A 10,415-nucleotide genomic window follows, 5' to 3' on the forward strand; every position below is an offset into this window, starting at 1 on the left:
TTCAGCAGTTGTGGCACGCGGGCTCAGTAGTTGTGGTTCACAGGCTCTAGAGCACAGGCTCAGTAGTTGTGGCACACGGGCTTAGTTGCTCCGCGGCATGTGGGATCTTCCCAGACCAGGGCTTGAATCCGTGTCCCGTGCTTTGGCAGGTGGATTCTTAACCACTGTGCCACCAGGGAAGTCCCAGACCTAGCTATTTCCAAAGTCCCCTCCCGTGCCCAGAGGCTGCATGGTGTCCATCAAAGAGCATCACAGAGGGAATCAGGAGACTTGGCTTCAAGTCCAGCCTCTGTTACCAACTCTCTGTGCTGCCCTGGACCGGTCACCTCATCTCTCTGATCATCCCTTTCCTCTTCGGTAAAATGGAGGCAATAGTACTTTTGAGCTACGTAATATAAAATAATATCACACATAGATTTTTAAATGGTATTTTTATTTTCTTCTGTGACTTCTTATTTTCTTATTTTTACAGTAGTACATTAATATTTACCTTGAAATCAGGAAAAATGATATTTTAAAGTGTATTTTTATGAAAGGTATTTTTTAAAGATATTTATGGAATTCAGAAGAAAGATATTAGGAATCAGGAAAGGAAATTGGAAATGGATATTTGAAGGATGGATGGGACTTTGACAAGCAGAGATGAGCTAGTTGAGGAGGCTGCCCTATGCAGAAGGAACAGTACAATGATACAGAATGAGAAGTTCAGCAAACACCAAGAGATCAGTTTGGTTGGAGCACAGATTCATGTGGAAGAAATTGAGGTGAATCAGTCTGGACAAGTAGGGCAATAGTCCTGAATGCCAAGTTGAACCCTTTGTAATTTGACAGCTGGGAGAACCCTGGAGCTTGAACTGTGCAGGTGATAAATTTTAAAATAAATGTGCCTGTATCCTCTTCCTTAATGAGATTCTAGATCTTAACCCTTCTACCCTAATGATATCTGGACATCTGATTGACTCAGAGTGAAGCGGTAGGGGCAACAGTTTTTGCATTCCCTTTTCACAGAGTGAGAACTGGCCCTTGCTTCTCTGGTTATTCATTACTACAATTTTTATTCACAAGGCAGAAGTTTCAGAGAACAAATTAGCAAAGAGTGAAAATGAAAGGAAGAAGAAATGTGCATTTTAAACCAATGCTTGCAAAAACTTTTTTGTTTTTTTACAACTCTCTATGAGGTCAGCTTTTTCTTAGATTCCATATATAAGTGAAATCACACAGTATTTGTCTTTCTCTGATTTATTTCACTTAGCATAATGTCCTCAAGATCCATCCATGTTTTCAAAAATGGCATGATTTCCTTCTTTTCTATGGCTGAATAATATTCTTTGCGCTCTTTCTGACTCTGAACCTCCATAAGAAATATATTCCACATCTCAACGCAGAATATATACACATGTGCACACAGACACACACACCTCTGAAACAAAACATTTCATGAAATATTACCATTGTATGCAATGCATTCTGATATTTTCAACTTTATTATTTTTATTTCTTTTTAAATACTGGTCATTGATCTTATGACCCATTATAGGGCTCCAAAATGCCTTAAAGGACATTAAAAAAAGGCTAGACTATTATTCCTTATGTTTACAGTTCTCATTTAAATATCCATACAGGCAGTGACCTTAAGTTTGCCATGTTTACATGTCCCAGAAAGCCTCAGGACAGGCAAGACTCTCTCAGGTTGCGGTGGGGGAGAGAATAGAAGGATTGGCAGGAGCCATGTTTGAGTTTCTCTTCCCTTCTCAGTAAATATTTCCTGATTTCAATATTTCTCAGGAGGCATAAATGTTTTCTCCTTTGTCTAGCTTGAGATACAGACTGAACTTCAAAAAAGATTAGACTACTGCCTGCAGACTACCAGAGACAACTATTTATTTGAATGAACAGAATCATAGACTGAAATAAAAGGGAAATAATATGTCTGGATTGTGGCAACACATAGAAGCCATCTGATCCAACGCTGTTGGAGTACTACAGGGACAGTAAATTTTATCCCTTACTTAGAAGTTTGGAACCAGTGAAAAGCTGAAAATATCAACTTTATTACCAATAAAGCTGAGCTGAAGAATGTTCTGGTTGATGAACAATAGTTTTTTTACTATTCTTTGAATTAAAATATTCTCCCCCAAAACTCCAACCTACAACTTGCAGAGGTCTAACAACTTTAACCATGTATGATTAAGAGAAGACTGCCCTCTCTATAAGGGCAAGCAGATCCAAATTCACCAATTAGGTAGGTCACCTGGAAGAACCAGGACAAGTTCTCCTACCTGACTTCCTATGGGGGGAGAAAAAAAAAAAAAGAATGGGGAATAAGGATTTATCCCTGCCCAAACAAATTGGACCTAGCCCAGTAGTTGGTCAGTTAATTGGAAAAGTATATTAAAGCAGTGAATTATAAAAAGTGACAAATACAAACCTTAATATTTCATTTTCATTTCAAACCTATAAGGAATACCCACTTGCGAATCTTTTGATGTGAGGTCAGACCTTTTATGTGAGCAACAGTGGCGATTAGAATTCTTGAGTTGTATTTCTTACATAATTCATATCCATGATATATTTTCTATGCTTTCCAATTCATTTTTTTAAAGTTGACTGAGGGGGACTTCCCTGGCGGTCCAACGGTTGAGACTCCACGCTGCCACTGCAGGGGCCACAGGTTTGATCCCTGGTCCAGGAACTAAGATCCCACATGCCCCACAGCATGGCCAAAAATTAAAAATTAAAAAAATAAAGTTGACTGAGGACTTAGAGCTTCTTGCAAAGCAATATAACTAGAGACTCCCTCTTAAAAAAAAAAAAATTCCTTCTTAATTCTCTCACTCACGTCTGGTTTGACAGTAATTTTCAACTGGTCTCTATCTAATATTTCCAAAACATTCAACTGACATTTCATAGAAACAACTCTTTCTTTTTCATGCTTATGTGTCATCAGTTTATGTAATTTTAATTAAATTAATTATACTCTGGCAAACAGCTGTCATAAGCAATTTTGGGATCAAACACAACAGATTCTTATTAGGCATCTAACAAAACTGGTAGGAAGAAGTATGTAGATATTCCAGAGATGGACTCACTAATCCAAAGCATTTAGCAGGCTTGGGCATTAGTCAATATGTTTATTTGGAGGGAATGGAAAGTGTTGATTCCAGAGAGTTCATTAAAACAAAACCGGTTAATGCTCATATACTAGTATAACCAACTCTGGGTGCATATATCTTAACATTCTTCTTCCATTATGTATCCACTTTATAAATGTTTACTGATATTCAGGATAGTGCCAGGCACTATTCTAGGCCCTGAAGAAGCACAGCTCACTGAAAAGGAAACTGGTATGTAAATGGGATGAAGAGGCAGGATGGAGAAGGAGGAATGTTAAGGAGCAAATCCCTTTACCTTCTCTCTACTCCATCCCTTCAAAATCACTGTCCCTCCATTCCCACTTAGCTAAAAAATGGCTTTAAATATCTTAGGATTGGCATGGCTATCACAGAAATCCCCATGGTAATACCACAATACCACCTACTACATTAACAGTATATATGTGTATATATATATATATATATATATATATATACATACACACATTATGTACTTTCCAGTGCTAATGAGATGATGCAATTGGTCCATTCAGAGAAAGCTGTGGCAATGGGAATTGGTATAATTCTCTTAAAAAGCAATTTGACAGTACTTGCAAAGAGCCTTAATAGAGATGTGACTCTCTTTTGACTCATCAGTACCACTCCTAGAAACTTTTCCTTAAGAAAAAGTCCTCCCTCCTTTTCACAAAGATGACACCAAAGGCAAAGAAGGAAGCCCCTGCCCCTCCCAAAGCCGAAGCCAAAGCAAAGGCTTTGAAGACCAAGAAAGCAGAGTTGAAATGTGTCCACGGCCAGAAAAATAAAAAAAAACATTCGCCTGTCACCCACCTTGCCACAGCCCAAAGCACTGAGGCTCAGGAGGCAGCCCAAATATCCTGCAAAGAGCACCCCAGGATAAACAAGCTTGACCGCTATGCCATCATCAAGTTCCCCCTCACTGCCAAGTCAGCCATGAAGAAGACAGAAGACAGCACACTTGTGGTCCTTGTGGATGGCAAGGCCAATAAGCATCAAATTAAACAGGCTATGAAGAAGCTCTATGACATTGACGTGGCCAAGGTGGACAACTTGACCAGGTCTGATGGAAAAAAGAAGGCATATGTTCGCCTGGTTCCTGACTATGATGCTTTGGATGTTGCCAACAAAATTGGGATCACCTAAACTGAGTCCAGCTGGCTAATTCTAAATATAAAAGTTTTCACACAAAAAAAAAAAGAAGAAGAAGAAGAGAGAAAAAAAGAGAGAAAGAAAGAAAGAAAGAGGGCTTCCCTGGTGGCGCAGTGGTTGAGAGTCCGCCTGCCGATGCAGGGAACGCAGGTTCGTGCCCCGCTCCGGGAAGATCCCACATGCCGTGGAGCGGCTGGGCCCGTGAGCCATGGCCGCTGAGCCTGCGTGTCCAGAGCCTGTGCTCCGCAATGGGAGAGGCCACAACAGTGAGAGGCCCACGTACTGCAAAAAAAAAAAAAAGGAAAAAAGAAAGAAAGAGAGAGAGAGAGAAAGAAAGAAAGAAAGTTCTATCCAAAAGAGAATGGCCACATGCCTAATATTTACTACAACCTTATTTGTGATAGTGAAAGTTTGAAACATATGAATAAGTAACTTACGGCATGCAACATTGTATAACTTACCACTGAGTATGTAACAGAAAACATTTGATTACATATTAAATGAAAAAAGATATAATTTGCTCAACTATACTGAGAACCACTGAATTATATACTTTTAAAGGGTGAACTTTTGGGAATTCCCTGGTGGTCCGGTGGTTAGGACTCTGTGCTTTCACTGCCAGGGCCTGAGTTCAATCCCTGGTCGGATCCCCGTGTGGCCAAAAAAATATAAAAAAATAAAAGGGTGAACTTTGTGAATCATATCAATTTCTTTTAAAAAGATAAAATTCTCCATTTTTACTTTTGTGTCAGCCAAGATCAGCAGAAAACAGATGCTCAATGTGTGTAACTGAAGAAAGTTAATGAAGGGACAGTGTATAAAGATGCTGGCAGGGTTGAGGGAAACCAACAAGGGATAATGAAATACCCCAGGGCTAATGCTGAGAAGCCATTATCAACCATAGGCCTGAAGGGGCAAAGAGATGGAACCAGTGCTCAGAGCAACAGCTGAAGGAGAGGGAGGGCCAGTAGGAACTTTGAGGAATACAGCGCTTTCTCTCTCTCTCTCTCTCTCTCTCTCTCTCTCTTCCTGTGGTACCTCCCACTGGCTGAACCCAAGAGGAAGCCTAAGGGCAAGTGACCCCAGATGACACTGCCCTTCAAGGTCAGCCTCTAGAGAAGGATGGAGAGGAGTGGATCTGGAAGCAGATTATCTAGCAGGTATGTGATCATATAGCAATGTGAGAACCATCTAAACATATGGCCGAGGGTTTCCCTGGTGGCGCAGTGGTTGAGAGTCCGCCTGCCGATGCAGGGGACGTGGGTTCGTGCCCCGGTCCGGGAAGATCCCACATGCCGCAGAGCGGCTAGGCCCGTGAGCCATGGCCGCTGAGCCTGCGCGTCCGGAGCCTGTGCTCCGCAACGGGAGAGGCCACAACAGTGAGAGGCCTGCGTACCGCCAAAAAAAAAAAAAAAAAAAAAATTGTTTATACTGAGCCTGCACTCTAGATCCCGCTAGCCACAACTACTGAGGCTGCGTACCACAACTACTGAAGCCCATGCGCCTAGAGCCTGTGCTCTGCAACAAGAGAAGCCACCACAGTGAGAAGCCCATGCACTGCAACAAAAAGTAGCCCCTGCTCGCTGCAACTAGAGAAAGCCAGCACACAGCAACAAAGACCCAATGCAGCCAAAAATAAATAAATAAATTTATTTTTAAAAAGATTGTTTAAATAATCAGTAAAAAGTACCCTCCAATGCTTTTATTTGCTTACCATGTGGAATAAGGCCTAACCTCCTTATCATGGACCTTATCTTCTGGATCCATCACTTGCATGTACCTCTTTCATTCTCCTCTTCTATCAACTGTAATTGTCTGTAGTCTATTGAATGCTGCACTGTCTCTCATTTCTGTACCATTGTCCATACTGCTCTTTCCGTTTGGAACCTTCCCACCTCCTCCCAAGGTTGGCAATCTTCTTATTCTTTTAAGCCCATTAACTGCCACCTTTTTGGTCAAGCTTCCCTGACCTTCCCTGGTGTGAGGGAGTATCTTCCAGTTCCCACCTTTGTGTTATCAGTATATCTTACTGTATAGGTACCTCTAAATATACTTATCATACCATATAATTCTAGTTCTTGGAGCTCAGGTGTACATGATGGGGTTAAATATGTTCCATGGGTCAAGGACCCTATATTCTTTTGTTCATGTGTGACCATCTTTTGTTACTTATTCAACCTAAAAACTAGAATTGACAACTTACATATATTCCCCCATCCAGTGCTTAATCTTTTTTTCTTTCAGTTTTATTGAGATATAACTGATATAGAGCACTGTGTAAGTTTAGACGTACAGCATAATGATTTGAATTTCATACATTATGAAGTGATTACCACAATAAGACTAGTGAACATCTATCATCTCTTATAGATACATAATAAAAGAAAAAGAAAAAAATTGTTTTCCTTGCGATGAAAATTCTTTGGATTACTCTCTTAACAACTTTCATATATAACATACAGCAGTGTTCATTATATTACTCATGTTGTACATTACATCCCTAGTACTTATAACTGGAAGTTTGTACCTTTTGACCACCTTCATCCAATTCCCCTTCCCCTCCCCATCCCCTCCCCATACCCTTGCCTCTGGTAACCATAAATCTGACCTCTTTTTCTTAGAGTTTGTTTGCTTGTTTCTTTGGGGGGTTTTTGAAGTATAACTGACCTACAGCACTACGTTAGTTCTTGGTGTTCAACACAGTGATTTGATATTTTTATACATTACAGAATGATCACCACCCCATTGCTTAATCTTGTGTTTATCATTTTCTTGCTCTTAAAAAGATTTTTATGTAAAAAATAAACATTTTAGGGCTTCCCTGGTGGCACAGTGGTTAAGAATCCGCCTGCCATTGCAGGGGACAAGGGTTCGAGCCCTGGTCCAGGAAGATCCCACATGCCGCAGAGCAACTAAGCCCACAACTACTGAGCCTGCGAGCCACAACTACTGAGCCCGCGTGCCACAACTACTGAAGCCCACGCACCTAGAGCCCATGCTCTGCAACAAGAGAAGCCACCGCAATGAGAAGCCTGTGCACCGCAACGAAGAGTAGCCTCCACTTGCCACAACCAGAGGAAGTCCGCACACAGCAACGAAGACCCAACGCAGCCAAAAATAAAAAAAAATTAAATTAAAAAAAATTAAAAAAACAAAAACCATTTTATTAAAAATAATATATATATATTTTTTCTGTACCATGTGGCTTGCAGGACCTTAGTTCCCCAACCAGGGATCAGAGCCATGCCCTCAGCAGTGATAGCTGTGGAGTCTTAACCACTGGACCACCAGGGAATTCCAAAAAAATTATTTTTAAAAATTGTCCTAGCTTTATAAAAATTTAAAGTTAAAAAGTCTTGCTTCTTTAGGGAACCCTCCTACACTATTGGTGGGAATGTAAATTGGTACAGCCTCTATGGAGAACAGTATGTAGGTTCCTTAAAAAACTAAAAATAGAGCTACCGTATGATCCAGCAATCCCACTCCTGGGCATATATCTGGAGAAAACCATAATTCGAAAATATACATGTACCCTAATATTCATTGCAGTGCTATTTATAATAGCCAGGACATGGAAGCAACCTAAATGTCCATCAACAGAGGAATGGATAAGGAAGATGTGGTACATATAAACAATGGAATATTACTCAGTCATTAAAAAGAATGAAATAATGCCATTTGCAGCGACGTGGATGGACCTAGAGATTGTCATACTGAGTGACGTAAGTCAGACAGAGAAAGACAAATATCATATGATATTGCTTGTGTGTGGATTCTAAAAAAATGGTACAAATGAACCTATTTACAAAAGAGAAATAGAGTCATAGATGTAGAAAACAAACTTATGGTTACCAAGGGGTAAAGGGGGGGAGGCAGGAGGGATAAAATGGGAGATTGGGATTGACATATATACAACACTATATATAAAATATATAACTAATAAGAACCTACTGTATAACACAGGGAACTATATAATGACCTACATGGGAATAGAATCTAAAAAAGAGTGTAGGGACTTCCCTGGTGGCGCTGTGGTTAAGAATCCACCTGCCAGGGGCTTCCCTGGTGGCGCAGTGGTTGAGAGTCTGCCTGCCGATGCAGGGGACACGGGTTCGTGCCCCGGTCTGGGAAGATCCCACATGCCGCGGAGCGGCTGGGCCCGTGAGCCATGGCCGCTGAGCCTGCGCGTCCGGAGCCTGTCCTCCGCAACGGGAGAGGCCACAACAGTGAGAGGCCCGCGTAACGCATAAAAAAAAAAAAAAAAAAAAAAAGAAAAAAAAAAAGAATCCACCCGCCAGTACAGGGGACATGGGGATCAATCCCTGGTCAGGGAAGATCCCACATGCTGCGGAGCAACAAAGCCCATGCGCCACAACTACAGAGCCTGCGCTCTAGAGCCCATGAGCCACAACTTCTGAGCCCACTTGCCGCAACTGCTGAAGCCCATGTGCCTAAAGCCCGTGCTCTGCAACAAGAGAAGCTACCACAATGAGAAGCCTGCACACGGCAACAAGGAGTAGCCCCTGCAACTAGAGAAAGCCCATGTGCAGCAACAAAGATCCAACGCAGCCAAAGATAAATAAATTTTTTAAAAATTTGTATATGTCTATGTATTTACATACATACATAAGTATATATTTGTGTGTGTGTGAACATGCATACATATTTCCAAAACATATATTATTAATTTTAGTTGTTTTGTTTATTAAAGTAGTATCATTCCCTACATAATAACCTGGGAACTTTTTTTTAAAATTTAACTACAGTTGATTTACAATATTGTGTTAGTTTCAGGTGTATAGCTTCAGATTCTTTTCCATTATAGGTTATTACAAGATATTGAATATAGTTCCCTGTGCTATACAGTAAATCCTTGTTCTTTATGTATTGATATTTTATACATAGTGGTGTGTCCTGGGACTTCTTTTTCACCTTTCATGTTTTATTGCTAAGATCCATCTCAGGTTTGTTGCCTGGAGCTGAGTTTATTTATGGTTGCTGCTGTCGACTATTTCAACGTGTAAATATGCTAATATTACTTTGTTGCTGGCAGCAAAGGCTCTTGGTGCCCTGTATTCTTCCCTTTGGCCCACAACTGGTTTTAGCCAAATATGTGGTAGCCAGTTTTGTGGGGCCTCCCATATACTGACAATGCCCACCGCAAGTGCTAGGCCGTAGGCCTCTCCAATTTCTGCTTTAAGGCCTTCTCAAAAGCCACAAGAGCCTTCTCAGCCCTCTCCCAAACACAGACTGAAAGTAAAGAGCATTAACCCTCAACCAATGGGGGGGTGTGAGCCAAGGGATAAATGCCCCAAGGTCCCTTTCTTCAGATGGACAATTCTGGGAGGCATTTTTTTTCTTACACGGGATTTTAAAAAATATTTATTTATTTATTTATTTGACTGTGCTGGGTCTTAGTTGCAGCACGCGGGATCTTTGTTGCTGTGTGTGGGATCTTAGTTGCAGCATGTGGGCTCTTAGTTGTTGCATGAGGGCTTTTAGTTGTGACACACAGTATCTTCAGTTGCGGCACACAGGACCTTTAGTTGTGGCATGTGAATTCTTAGTTGCGGCATGTGAACTCTTAGTTGCAGCATGTGGGATTTAGTTCCCTGACCAGGGATCGAACCCAGGCCCCCTGCATTAGGAGCACAGAGTCTTAGCCACTGGACCACCAGGGAAGTCCCTGGGAGGCATTTTGTATATTTCTCAGAGGTCTCCATGGAATCACACTCCTTATGTTGGTGTTTCCTGCTACTTTGCCTCAATCTCACCCTCTTATTCACCCATGCTGCCTGAGGTCACTTCTCAAATGAAAACTTGCACCCAAGTCCTCATCCCAGTCTCTGCTTTTGAGGACTTCAAACTAATACAACCAGTTTCCTGATAATGAGCATTTGGATTGTTGCAGGTTTTTGCTATTGCAAAAGTGCTACTACGAATATTCGTATAAAACCCACTGGTGCACAAGTGCAAGAATTTCTCTTGCATATTTATACAGGAGTAGACTTGTTGGGTCAAAGACTAAGTGAACTTTCAGCTTTACAAGATAATTCCAAACTGCTAACCAAAGTGGTTTTTACCAATTTACGGTTTCAACAACATTGTATACAAGATCTTATTGATCCAAATCCT

General features: G+C 41.1%; 1 pseudogene; it reads left to right on the forward strand.

Annotated features, from left to right (window-relative positions):
• The first annotated feature begins 3,803 nt into the window (after positions 1–3,803).
• On the forward strand, positions 3,804–4,315 carry LOC116749442 (annotated as a pseudogene).
• The last annotated feature ends 6,100 nt before the right edge of the window (positions 4,316–10,415 follow it).

Source organism: Phocoena sinus, chromosome 2 (genome assembly GCF_008692025.1).
Source record: "Phocoena sinus isolate mPhoSin1 chromosome 2, mPhoSin1.pri, whole genome shotgun sequence".
Lineage (NCBI taxonomy): Eukaryota > Metazoa > Chordata > Mammalia > Artiodactyla > Phocoenidae > Phocoena > Phocoena sinus.